General features: G+C 40.8%; 1 pseudogene; it reads left to right on the forward strand.

Annotated features, from left to right (window-relative positions):
- The first annotated feature begins 219 nt into the window (after positions 1-219).
- Positions 220-13882, forward strand: part of LOC149238751 (ABC transporter G family member 35-like) — an 87120-nt pseudogene continuing 73457 nt past the window's right edge.

The following is a 13882-nucleotide window of genomic DNA, read 5'->3' on the forward strand; positions in this document are numbered from 1 at the left end:
GTTTTGTATTCAGATAGTTTCAATGATATTGATAGTCAGTTAGTTGTAGTAGATGATATTCCAGAAATAGCAGAGAATTTCAGAGAAGTTTTGAAGAAAGAACGACAAGAACAACAAAACATCATTGAGCAATCAGCTGGAGGTAATGGACAGCAAGCAGAAAAATCACAGCAAACAACTTTTCAGCACTTGGTAGAAGAGGAAGATGGTTTGTGGACCATGGATTTTGATGGAGCAGTGGGCAATGATGGTGCTGGGATTGGTATTTGGGTACGTAGTCCTTTTTCTGCTTCAGACAAAGTACCTAGTAATGTGCGGGTATGTTCTTACAAGCTTGCTTTTGATTGTTCGAACAATGAAGCTAAATATGAAGCTCTGATCGTTGGTCTGAAAATTCTAAGAAAGCTAAATGCTAAGAGGATTACAGTATATGGTGATTCTGAATTAGTGATCAAGCAAGTTAAGGGTGAATATCAAACAAAACACCCACGGATGCGGGCATATCGGAATGTTGTTTTAGATATCTTGAAAGTGTTTTCAGATTATACATTGACATGTGTGCCTCGTATTCAAAATAGCATTGCAGATGCACTTGCTAAGGTAGCCAACAATTTGAAGATTCCTATGAACTCCAGCAATAAATTTGAAATCCATGTGAAGCATCATCCGAATGTTCCGGACAATCAAAGACATTGGCAAGTTTTCCAAGATGATGAGGAGATCAATGATTTTCTACAAAGCAAAGGTAAGTTCAAGGATACTTCAATGGATGTAGAACATGATGATGGTAGCGATGATGTAAAAATAAATCAAATGGAAGTGTTGCAACTCAAGGATAATGTGATTCCTAAAGGCTTGATACCTTTAGAGGAGCTCTTTGATCATGATGATGTAGCCCGCAAACCAACATTGCAGCCAAGAGAAAAGGGAGTTGAAGACGTGAATCTCGGAACAGCTGAGCATCCGAAGATGGTAAAGATCTCCAAAACATTGCCGCCGGAGGTAAAAGCCAAATATATCAACTTGTTGTCATCTTTTGTCAATGTGTTTGCTTGGGACTATTCTGATTTGAAGACATATGATACAAATATAATTTAGCATACCATTCCCATTAAGCCTAATCAAAAACCTTTCAGACAGAAGTTAAGAAGGTTTAATACAAAATTGCTGCCATCAATTGAGAAAGAGATAAATAGGTTGTACAAATCAGGAATCATTGTTCCTATCCGCTTTTCTGATTAGATATCAAATTTGGTGCCTGTGCGCAAGAAAACCAGTGAGATTCGTTTGTGCATTGATTTCCGAAATCTCAACAAAGTTTCATTGAAGGATAATTATCCGCTGCCCAAAATGGATCACATACTACAGCGAGTAGTTGGAGCATCCCGCATGTCCCTACTCGATGGTTATTCCGGATATAACCAAGTTTTAGTCCATGAAGATGACAGAGGCAAAACAACCTTCACCACTCCATGGAGAACCTTTCATTATGCGAAAATGCCTTTCGGTTTGAAGAATGCAGGTGCTACTTTTCAGCGGGAAATGGACTTGGCTTTCGCTAATGAGAAAGATGTATTCTTAGTGGTGTACCTTGATGATCTGACCGTGTTTTCCAAATCAGATGATGAACACTTGCATCATTTGAAAATTGTCTTTGAAAAGTGCAGAAAATATGGTGTGTCGCTGAATCCCAAGAAGAGTTTATTTGCCATGGATGAAGGTAAACTCCTTGGGCACATTATCTCAAAGGATGGCATTCGTATTGATCCAGCACGTGTGGAAGCAATTCAGCAAATTGACTTGCCCAGGAATAAAAAGGAGATCCAATCGTTCAATGGTAAGATGAATTTTTTGTGTCGTTTTGTTCCTAATCTTGCTGAGCACCTTAGAGAAATTACAAACATGCTTAAGAAGGACAGCCAAGTGTCATGGATGGAAGAGGCGGTGAAATCTTTCAATTTAGTTAAATTGATTCTTTCTTCAGCTCCGGTTCTAATCAGCCCAGATTATACTCAGGATTTTATATTGTTTTCTTTTGCTTCGAAGCATAATATGGCAGCTGTGTTAATGCAGAAAAAAGAAGAGCATGAAAGACCCATTGCTTTCTTCAGCCGAACCATAAGAGATGCTGCTTTGAAATACAACATTATCGAGAAACAAGCCCTTGCACTTGTAAAATCACTGAAAGATTTCCGTGTGTACATTTTGCATTCTCATATCTTAGCTTATGTTCCTAATGCTGCTGTCAAAGATGTTTTGGTTCAAACCGACCCGGAAGGAAGATGTGGCAAATGGATCGTGGCCTTGATGGAGTATGATGTGGAGATAAGGCCTACAAAGCTTGTTAAAGGTCAGGGATTGGCAAAATTGATGGCTGAATCAAATCTGCACCTCTTAGACATCAATTTGATCGCTGCCTTGTCTGATGAAAATGATGAAAGCTCTTCACTTCAGGTATCAGAAATGTTTGTTCTTTCTCCATGGTATTCAGATATCATATATGTTCTTCAAAATTTGTCTGCACCACCTGGGATGGCTAGAAATAAAGCAAGAACTCTTAAGTTGAAGGCTGCTAAGTTTTGTGTTTTAAATTCTGCACGTTATTGGAAAGATCCCAGTGGCGTTTTGTTAAATTGTTTGGTGGAAGAAGAAGCGAAACAGGTCATAGAAGATTTCCATAAAGGCGATTGTGGCAGTCACCTTTTTTGGAAAACAATGGCAAATAAAATTTTGAGGGCTGGATACTATTCGCAGACATTATTTGCTGATGTGTTCAAGGCTGTCAAGAGCTGTCATAACTACCAGATTTGTGAAGGGAAACAAAGATTACAGTTGTTGTTGCTTAAGCCAATTGAGGTGAGTGCCCCTTTTCAGCAGTAGGGGTTGGATTTTATTGGTGAAATTCCTCCTTCTTCTTCAGGTCAACATAGATGGATTCTCACGGGTACAGATTACTTCACAAAATGGATCGAAGCAATTCCCACCAGGCAAGCTACGGATGCGGTAATAGTTTCATTTCTTGAGAATAATATTTTGTCTCGTTTTGGTGCAATTAATAAATATTTCAGTGAGATATCTGGAAACGATGCCGGGGAGTTTAAGGACCTGTAATGGTGGATTTACCCTGTGATGGAGACGGAGTTTGCATGGTCTGCAAAACTGTCCCGCCAGATAGTGATGTGTTGCTCTGCAATGGCTGCGTTAGCCCCTGGCATATGCAGTGCCTGAACCATCCTTTGACGGCTCCCCCTACCGGAGATTGGTTCTGTCCCAATTGTTCTCTCCCAACTCAGGATAACCAATCGCAACCTGTTGGTGTTAATAAGTCTTCCAGTGTGCCTGATGATGATTTGATAAGCCAGATCAGGGCGATCTAGGCGGACCTGAATCTTAGCGAGGATGAGAAGGCCAGGAAGAGGAAAGAGCTCATGGCCAGAGGATCCTCCAAGCAGCAAGGGAGCGACGGCGAGGTCAGAGGTTCTAATCGGGAGGCCAAACGGAACAAGGTGCTGGAGATGTTCGACGAGAGCTTGAACTGCACTTTTTGCATGCAGTTACCCGAGCGATCCGTTACTATCGGCCAAGATCTTGCAGGTCTGCTCCCACGGATGGGAAATAGCCACGGTAGATCTGCTCTAGGAAGCTCAAGAAGCCCTGGCATGGGGTCAAGGCCCTTATCTGACTCCTTTCAGATCCAAATATCTCAGCCTTCAGGCAGAACCATCATGCAATGGGTTAGCCCTTCAGATTTGGTGCATGAACTCAAACTGAATCTAGAGCGCAGAATGGGGATCCCATCAAGCCTTCTACGACTTCTCTTTCAAGGTAAACAACTTGAAGATCCTCTTCCCCTCTCTGCTTACAGCATTTCCAGGAACAACTATGTGGTGGTGACCCTTCGTTTGAGAGGAGGTGCAGCGGGACAGTCATCATCTACTCGGCCTTTCTCATACAAAGACGCAGTTCACTCTGAGAACCCCAAACCCTCGGAAGCCCTTAAATCTAAGGCCTTCTTGGTTGACAAAATTGAAGAAGTTCCCTCTGTTGAACTCATACATGAAGATCTGGCTTCCCATATTCAAGAATTTGCAGAAAGAGCCATCATTTGCAGATTTAATGGATTGTGGCTGCGATCTCAGGATCTCTATGCATGGATCCATGCAAACTAGACACATCATTGTAAGAGCTTTTTTTGTTCGAAAGGTTACTTCATTGTTCTATTTGAAAACAGTAAGCATTATGAAAAGGCCTTAGCAGAGGGCCCTTGGTTCATGGGAACTGCAGGGCTATTCCTGACTCCTTGGTTCCCAGATTTTGATCCAGCTACTGCAGTCATTACCAAGACACCGGTATGGATTAGGCTTCCAAACTTACCTGCCCACCTATGGAGTACTCGTGTCTTCAGAGCTATAGGAGACACCTTGGGCAGCTTCATCAATGGAGATTTATGGCGAGAATCCAAAGGTCTCTACTCATATGCAAGAATATGTGTGGAGTTAGACCTGAGCAAAGGTCTTCCAGAACAAATCAATCTCAAGATAAACGACTTTGTCTGGACCCAGACACTGGATTACGAGAATACTGCTTTTCGGTGCCGCCATTGCCACCAATCTGGGAATTTGCAGAATACATGCCCATCTCGCCCATCAAAAAAGAACAAGGCCAACGTCTCCAAGCCCAAGTCCAAACGATGGGCTCCTTGCTCTCCTCCTCCAGTCGTGGATTCTAATTCCTCCAGCTCTGAAGATGAAGATAGCGATGAAGAATTGCATCAGGCCCCTCATTTTGTGGCCCCTTCCACCGATGGTCTGGCGCCTTCCTCTGACTCAACCATTGCTCAGAAACGTGTCCATTTGTCCTCCTCCTCAGATTCAGAAAAGGAGGGCTCCCCTGTGGAGGACCCCAGTCTTCAAGTTGTAATCGCTCATCCACCCCAAAATGGTTGGGTTGAAGTTAAAAAAAGGAAAGGGAAAAAGCTTCGTGTTGAAGCCTCTACCCTTTTAGGGTAGTATTGAATGCTTCTTTAAGCTCCCAGTGACTTGTTGTAGCTCCTTGCTTGCTTAACTCCTTCTCTGGAACCGAGGTTGATAGTCCTATCATTTCCGGTTGCCGGTATCCTGCCTCTCTGGAATGTATCCTCTTGTACAATATTTTTTTGCTTAATAGAATTAGTCTTAATTCAGAATTTTTTTTTTTTTTTGTCTCGTTTTGGTTTCCTGAATAAGTTAATCACTGATAATGCAGCAGCTTTCAAGTCAAAAAGGATGGTTGAATTTTGTAATAAATATCATATTACTTTGGGACACTCAACCGCCTATCATCCGCAAGGAAATGGATTGGCAGAGTCTTCAAATAAATATTTGGTTAATATCATTAAGAAAATGCTGGAAATGAACAAGAAAAGTTGGCATAAGAAGTTGGTCCATGCACTTTAGGCAGATTGAGTGAGTCAAAAGAAATCCATTGGCATGTCCCCCTTTGAATTAGTTTAAGGAGTTGATATAGTGTTCCCTACCTCTCTTGCAGCTCCGGTAGTCAAACTTCTTCAAGAGGCTGGTAGTGAAGAGGATCCAATGCAGCGAAAGCTAAATCAAATGATCCACTTGTAGCAGACACGGGAAGATGTTTTTCACAACACCTGTAAGTTGCAGGAGCGAATTAAAAGGATTTTAGACAGAAAAGCAAAAGGTGGATACATTTCAGTTGGATGATGTGGTGTTAAAGTGGGATGCAAGAAATGAAGAAAAGGGCAAGCACGGAAAGTTTGAAAATCTATGGAAAGGTCCTTTTAATATTGCAGCATTTCGAGGTCAGAACACTTTTCTTCTTAAGGAGATGAACGGGGAAGATTGTCCAGGAGGGCCGGTCAATGGCCGGCTGCTCAAGCGGTACATTTTCTGAGTTTTCCTGCTGTCCTATTAGCATTTTAAATACCATTTCATTTCAGTTTCGATGCAAGTGTGTGCTGTAATCATTTCTTCAGTCTGGGGCCCGAAGTGAAGGCTATAATTCTGAGGAAAGATTTCAGTTCGAGTTCAGTTTTTCGAGTCAGTTTGTTAGTCATATTCTTGAGTCATTTTCAAGTTAATTTTCAGTCAAATAAATTGAGTCAACATCTTGAATTGTTTGTCGAAATAATGACTCCATAGCCCAATGGATGAAGGCACTATTTAGCTCCTACAGAGATCTGTTGTTCTTGGCACCTCCGAGGAGCTACCATCCCCATTGGAGCCAATGATAGAGTCGGTCTGGTTATCCCTCCGTCAGAGATCAAAACTCTTTTTTTCATTTCATGTTTAGGTGTCTCATCAGTTTCAATCAGTGGCATTTCGTTAGAAGCATGCCATAAATCTGACGGAGAGGTTTGTGTCACTCATTCCCCTCGTGCTTGGCACTGCTGGCTCAGGTCTATTCATAAAAATCAAGTCTTGAAAAGTCATTTGCAGTCTTGTTTCAGTCTCTAGGTCATAATAGTTTTTTCGGTCATTAGGTCTAGGGTTAAGTCGATTGGGTCTTTGACAAAGTTTAATAAAGCCAGCAGGCCAGAGGGAGGTCCTTGTTAGATTGTTATCTCAGAGATTTTTATCATTATACGGATAGATTATGAATTCTCTTCAAAACTTTGTTTTGAAGATAAGTCGACATTTCATTTTTGTAATAAATTTTCAAAAATTTCAGTTCTTGAATTGTCCAGGCGTAGCCCTGGTCTCCTTTGCCAGATCATATCATAGCTATCCCTGCAAAAAATTGTCAAAGAAAATCATTATTTCAACCAAATTTAAGGAGGAAACAAAAAGGTCAAAATTCTATTAATCCTGAAAAGTGACAATTGCAAAACATAACAAAGTGGGTTATGGAAGAGGCAAAAATCAAAGTGGTGTCTATATAAAGGTTTTTCAATGAAGTTTCAAGTCATTGTGCATGCCAAAGGTGGAGAAAGTCATTGCAAGTCGAGTTTGTGCATTTTGGAGAGGATTGGTCCCCATTTCACCTGCGCGGCGCATATAACAGTCTGCGCGGTGCATATAACTTGCGCGTCGCACATAGGACTTCAGTCCAGTGCAAAATATAACCAGCGCGGCGCACTGGGTAAGGAGCGTGGCGCTTACAGTTTGGAGCCCATAACTGGTTTGAAAACTCATCAAATCGCCTCCTCTTCACATCAATTTGTCAGGTAGGCTCGCCTCCATTTCCTTTGCTTTGTTTTTAATGGTGAATGTGATGGGTTCATGGATGATTGCCGTCGAGACAAGATTTTGAAAGCCTCCCTTTGTCAATATAAAAAAAAGTGTTGTAGGGTTTGAAAACAGTTTTGTTACCAAGGTTGTGTCTTTTCCCCATTTCCCTTTGTTCCTCATTCCCAAATTCACTCATCAAACTTCCTCATTAATTCCCTCATTAATCCTACACTACAATCCCTAAAATCCTAATCCCTCACCCCTATAAAAACTCCTTAATCCTATTTAATATCCCAAACCCTAAAACCCTAATCCCATATCTACATTTCCCCTCTTTTCCCTAATTACATTTTATTTCAAAATTCCCTAATTCCCTGATATGTTCCCCTTCCTAATATTCCCTTGTACATTGTTTCCCCTTGGTCACAACATTGTTTAGATCAAAAGAACAGTCTATATTCAGTTGCACACAGCAGTTTCACATATCAGCATTCATTCGAGGCAGTTTGTATATCAGTAGTGATGTCATCTGGTCACTCATCTGAATATGAGGCAGAAACCCAAAGTGATTCTCCCGTGGGTGAACAGGAACCTAAAAGGCCTCGTAAAAGTGGCAAACATGTCAGGGAAGAACCAATCAACCTTAGAGAATTGCATGCTTGTCTTCTTGCTATGTAGTGCTTTGAGCATTAGTCATGCTATGAGTTTTGTCAAAAGGTGGCTGAGGTCCAGTTTCATTATGAGTTGGCTCGTCTTTTTGTCTTGCATTTGCACAGAGACCAAGCTACCTTGGCTGGGGTCACCTTTACACTTACACCAGAAACTGTTTCGCTAGCAACAGGTATACCAAATATTGGTGAACTATGGCATAAAAAACAACAGATTGATAAGCAGCATTATGAGCCATATATCAAACCCAATTGCTTGAGGCAGCTCAAAAGAGTGTTCCCGTTCAGGTACCTGAAAGATGAATATGCTCCACTCATGAGATTGATCATGAAATATTTCAGCTGTGAGGGACGATTCTCTCGTCTTTATGCTTATCACATTAGGTTACTTATGCATTTCACCAGGGTGTGGATGATGAACATTCTGTATTTCATCTGCCGGAATATAGAGAGGATGACTACCTTTATACAACATAGAACCCCTCAACAACAACTCAACAGTGTATATCATTTTTCGCTTATAAAGATTTTGGTGGTTCATCAACTTGGTTTGCAGGGCATCACCTGGGATGACTTTATCTCGCGGGATCTCTTCAGAGCTTCACGAGGAGTATCAGAGGTGAAACACGAGGGTGAACCTTCTCAGCAGTATGAGCGTCATGAGACCCGGCCTATTTTCATTACATATTAGAGAGGCTATCCGAAATGTACCAGACCTTTGTTTGCAGCAGCAAAGCGAGTGTTATCTCCACCTGGCGTGGAAGGGGCCTCGCTTCCGACATCAGCACCACAGGCACAGGTACAGGACAAGGGCAAGAATCCCATGCATGAGAAAGGGCCTTCAGGTGAGCCATCAAGTTTCGTTATCATTCCTGATGTTGAGACAGCTACGGATTTAGAGAAGTCTAGATATAGAATGATGATTGAGGAGCAAGAAACAGACATTCAAGCCTTGGAAATCCAGTTGGAGATGGCCAAATGGAACATCAGGTATCTAGAACAGAGAAATAAGTAGCTTGAAGATCAGCATGCGATCATGGAGCTACAGAACATCCGTGAGAATTGCTAGGCTGCCCGATATAGGAGGATTCAGTTCACTTCTCTAGAGCGACAAGTCAATGACGATCGAGAGTCTAATCTCGAAAGGGTCAACATTTAATAGGAGAAGCGCCTGAGCAAGGCCAATAGAGATAATGCATTGTTGAGACATGTGGTTGTTCACTACAGGGCACGGAACCAAGTTTGCAAGGCTTGGATAAGAAATCTAAAGGCAAAATTAAAGAAGGGAATCTGCAAGCAAAAGAAACAAAGGGAGCTCAATCGTCTTTAGATTTTGGCCGAGGCCTCTTTAGCTCATCATCACACTTGATAAGGGAACTTCTACCCAAATTTCAAGAGATTTGGGGCATTTTTGGTCATTTTGGAATTTTTGCACTTAAAAAACAGGCTTTTTCCCTATATGCGTCGCGCACCTTGCGCGACGCATAGGATTGGGAGATCCAAATCACAAATGGCTTGCAGTTTTGGATTTTTCATGAGAAATCATGAATTTTGGTACTTGGACAAGAAATTTGGGAAAGTTTTGGGTCCCCAAAAGGTCAAAAAACATGCAAAAAATGACCTCACTGCACCTATTTTGACACATAGGAAGCAGTCTTGGGAGAATGCACTTTTGGAGGGGAAAATGGACACCAATTTTGAAAATTCTACTTGGGTTGGATAGTAGACAGGTAGGGATTTCCAACAAGCCAATCTAAGCTCAATTTGGACTCCTGAAGGTACCTCAAAATATGCAGCAAAGTAGCGCGGCGCATATAGATTTTTTGCCTTATTTTTCATCTTTCAGCTCAGAAACTCGGCTAGTTTGACCAGTTTTGATTTGTGATGTAATTTTTCACTTTTCTTGATGTAATTAATTGAACATGATGTAATTTTGACACCTAGCTACTTTTTCTAGAAGATTCATTCACCAAAGAGTGAAAATTTAATGAATGAATCAGTTTCCTACCTTATAGAGGCAGGTTGTTTTGATTGCCTAGATTGTAGTGCTTTGTTTAGAATTGGTTGAAACAGCTCCTAGAATGATGAGCTCGACCCCTAGAGGTAAGGGAAGAGGTTGGCTTGCCTATATTATGTAATTTCTAATTCATTTTCAGGGTTGCACTCTGGGACAAGCTTGACACTCTATTGTACATTCACTTCTGCATTTTTGGCAAAGGAAAGACCAGGGTTTTGTAGCACTGTTTGGGATCCTTGTGGCTTTATGTGTTGATGGTGTGCTTCTTTCAGTATTTGTAAGTTGTTATTTGTATCATCTTACTTCTCTCATCTTCTGCAATTGAACAAATGAAGTGCTAAGGTAGAATCCATAGATTGTTATGCTCTGCCTTTAAGTTTGTTTGATTTTCCATGTTTTTGTCTGTTTAAGGAGAATCCTTGAAAGCTTCTTGCTCTCCTTAGCCTCTCACCAGTTAGATCTCGCCATTCATTTTCTTTAAAAGCATCAAGACAATCACCTACCTTGCCCCAAGTAGACCTCTGCAAAAACTGTGTCTCATCCCCACACCCAAAATTGCCTTTTCCTTTGATTCAACAAAAACCTCAAAAATCAACCTCAAACTCCTTGTACTTCATACCTAGCCTAAGATCAATTACCAATTTAGTCATCTCGAGCCTCATTAATCACCTTTTGCCGAGATTGACCCGGAGAGAGCCCTCTCCTGTCCTCGTAGGGCTAGCTACGAGGCTCCATATCTCATCAACTTGAAGTTACAAGAAGCCTAGCCAACTAAGTTCATTGGCAACCACGCTAGTGACAGTGGAGACAAGTCATTCTAGAGTTTTGGAGCCAAGTCTCCTTAATTTTTAGGAAGGTGTTGGTATTTTCAGTTTGTATAAATATGAAGGCCAAGGGCCTAATTAGGATTCGATTCTTTGTTGTAGCCAAGAGGAAATTTAGAGCTGAAACATTGTGACTATTAACCTTACGTTTTATTTGAAATTTTGATGATAATGAGAAGGTTTACCTTGATCCAACACTGAGTTGACTCAGAGGGTTGAAGCTCTTGGGTTAGGGCCCAACCCTAGTAGGAGACGTTCCTCTTTTTGTACATGTATTCTTAGATTAAAGTCATAGTTAGTTGTTGAAGTTATTTCTGCTTTGTTTAGTTTAACAAGTATTTGAATGATTGTTTGGTATTATTTCCATTAGTTGAAGAAGTAGATAAATGGTACAAAAGTGAGAAAGAATACTTCAGAAAATCTTGTGACAGTGGCCTCTTCCTCATCTTCCTCATGGTATCATGGTTTGAGGGCCCCACTCTCACAACCCCAAAAATATATTTATCTTTTGGTCATTGCATAGATTAGGGTTCATTGTTGACTATATCATTATTTATGATTTCTTGGAAGCTCCTGTAGTTTTCATTTTGTTTCTTGAGTTTTCTGTAGTTTAAGAAGGCATTTCATTTCATAGATCTAGTCACTAGCCATCAATAAATCAGTTTTCCCAAATTCAACTCATCTTTTCCCTATTTATATGAATTTATCCTTAAATGATGAGAAGAACATGTTTTGTTGTGGGGATTGTTGATCTACAGAGAGGAACTCATCCCACCAACCTCATCTAATTCTTCTCCACCTTCTTCCAAGGCCTATCAACCTCTAATCCAACTTTTTATTTTGTAGCCATCGTGGACAACCACCTTGGGAAAATCCAATCATCCTGAAGTGTTGGACTGAGCCTTGGGTAATCTACACCTTATCTACACCCTATTTCACCATCAAACATCTTTTTAATACTTCATTTCACCTTCCCTACCATTCTTATGGTCTTCAACTAACTTCCTGTAGAAAAATAGGACAACCTATAGTAGTTCCTGTAGCAGCTACTTGATCTCCTATAGCCACCTATTTAAACCTGTTTTGAGCAGAAATGATATTCTGTGCATAGGGTAGGTCCTCCACTTGAATTATATGCCTCTCATTGCCATTTTAGACCAGCTCTGTCATCCCTTTCTCTCCTACAAAGATTATATTGTTTAACTTATCATTTACATTTCTAAATAAAAAATCAAAAGGATCTTTTTTCTGCCATTTCAACATGAGATAGCTAGGGCATGTATACATTAGTCATAGAGTGATACGATAAATTCCCATGTACATTAATTCCAAATAACCAGATGATAGAATGCAAGGTTAGATTAGTTCTTTTCTGCAAGTAATTTGTGTCATTTCTTAGCTAGACTATTTCATGGCATTTCATATCACTTTCCATTCAACACTTTCATTTCCTAGTGGTCTATCGCCGCAGTTGAAAAGTGAAAAGAGTAGACTATTGCATCTACTATGCATATAGCACTGTCATCTCCAACTTTTTACAAAACCCTGGGTTGATAAAATAAAGTTGGTAGCCCTAGGAGTTGTAGCATCCTTGCTACAATACTAAGGCTCATCCCTTTTTCGCACCATTGCCGAGGAAGTGTCTAGGTAGATTTAATTTATGCTTTCTTTTCTCTTTTACATTCAGTAAATAGTTACAATTTCTGCTTTCTTTATGTTTTGCATTCATTAGATAGTTGCAATTTCCTCTTTCTTTCTATTTTGCAAGTAATTTTGAAAAAACATAAAAAAATGAAAATTGCTTTCATGCCTCGTAGGAGTGGAGACAATTTAGGAAATTTCTGTTGAATACCCCTAGACCATCAGAAAACCAACCTTCCCTCTTCTTCGGTGGCTATCAGCTTCCCTCTTTGACTACAGGGGTGTTGGAGGACCCATTAGGTGAGCCATAAGAGATCTTTTAAGAACCTATTGGGGTAGAATAAGAAGAAACCATCCCACACACTTACAACATGGATGAAAATAGAATGAAGGTGTTTTCCCCATCAGGGAAAACAATGGAGATGCTAGGATGAAAAGCATAAGGCCCTCTGCCCTTCCTCACTTCCATGGCTTAACCCCAGAAGACCCTCATACCTTTTTGTTTGAGTTTTCTGCCATCTGCAGAACCTATGACTATACCTCTGATAACAAGAAGCTTAAATTGCTCCCATCCACCCTTAAGGATGCAACCCTGCGCTGGTTCATGGTCTACCTAGGGACAACATCACTACCTGTGCTCAGATGCAACAATCCTTCAATTACAAGTATAGGGACTAATGTAGATCCAAGGATACCAAAGAAGAAATTTTTAGAATGACCGTGGGACATGATGAATCCTTGGAAGAATATGGGGAATGGTTCTAACTCAACTACAAAGAGGCCAGATGCACCCTCGATCCTGAATCAATCAAGTTAGTCCTTCTTTGAGCAATCAGGGAAGATATCCTAGAAACCCTAAAAATGATGTTTGGAGGGGACATCTACCAGCTATCTTATGATGATATCAAGACAATTTTCAAAAATCATTCTAGGGGAGACAGAAAGAAGGGTAGGGCTAGTTAAGATTTGGCCAGTTCATCCTCCTCCAACACATCAATCAGAAGTGAAATTGGGAACATGTTGGAGGACTTTAAGAGTGAAATGTTTCATATCCTTTCTCTACAAATGGACACCATGCAGATCAAGAGGAAGTAGGAGGAAGCAAAAAGAGCCTTAGTTGTCTTTTTCCCTAGATGCACTAGGAGGCACCCTAGAAAGAAATGTCCATCAAATCTTATAGAGATCTACTATATCTCTAATGAAAACCACTCCACTGACAAGTGCCCTTATTTGCCTGGATTGAAAGTTGTTTATCAAGGAACTGAAGGTGTGATTGAACAACTCTTCTACATCAACCAAAGGAGGCCTAAAGGACCTCGACCATAGTAACAGGGCATGTAAGGGGCATCCTATTCATATTAAAACCCCAATCAGAATGCATCCATTCCCCCTAGGTGTCCTCCTGCTCATCCTTCAAGGTCCACACCTTCTCCCTAGTCTTAATCACCTCAATACCATTCCCAACCTGCCAATCAATCATTTCAGGCATATTCTCCTCCACAAACTCAGTGGAATACCTCATCACATGGGTGGAGGCACCCATTCAACCAATCT

This window comes from Pinus tabuliformis, chromosome 8 (genome assembly GCF_031772625.1).
Source record: "Pinus tabuliformis cultivar Carrire ecotype Pingquan chromosome 8, CPIR1, whole genome shotgun sequence".
Lineage (NCBI taxonomy): Eukaryota > Viridiplantae > Streptophyta > Pinopsida > Pinales > Pinaceae > Pinus > Pinus tabuliformis.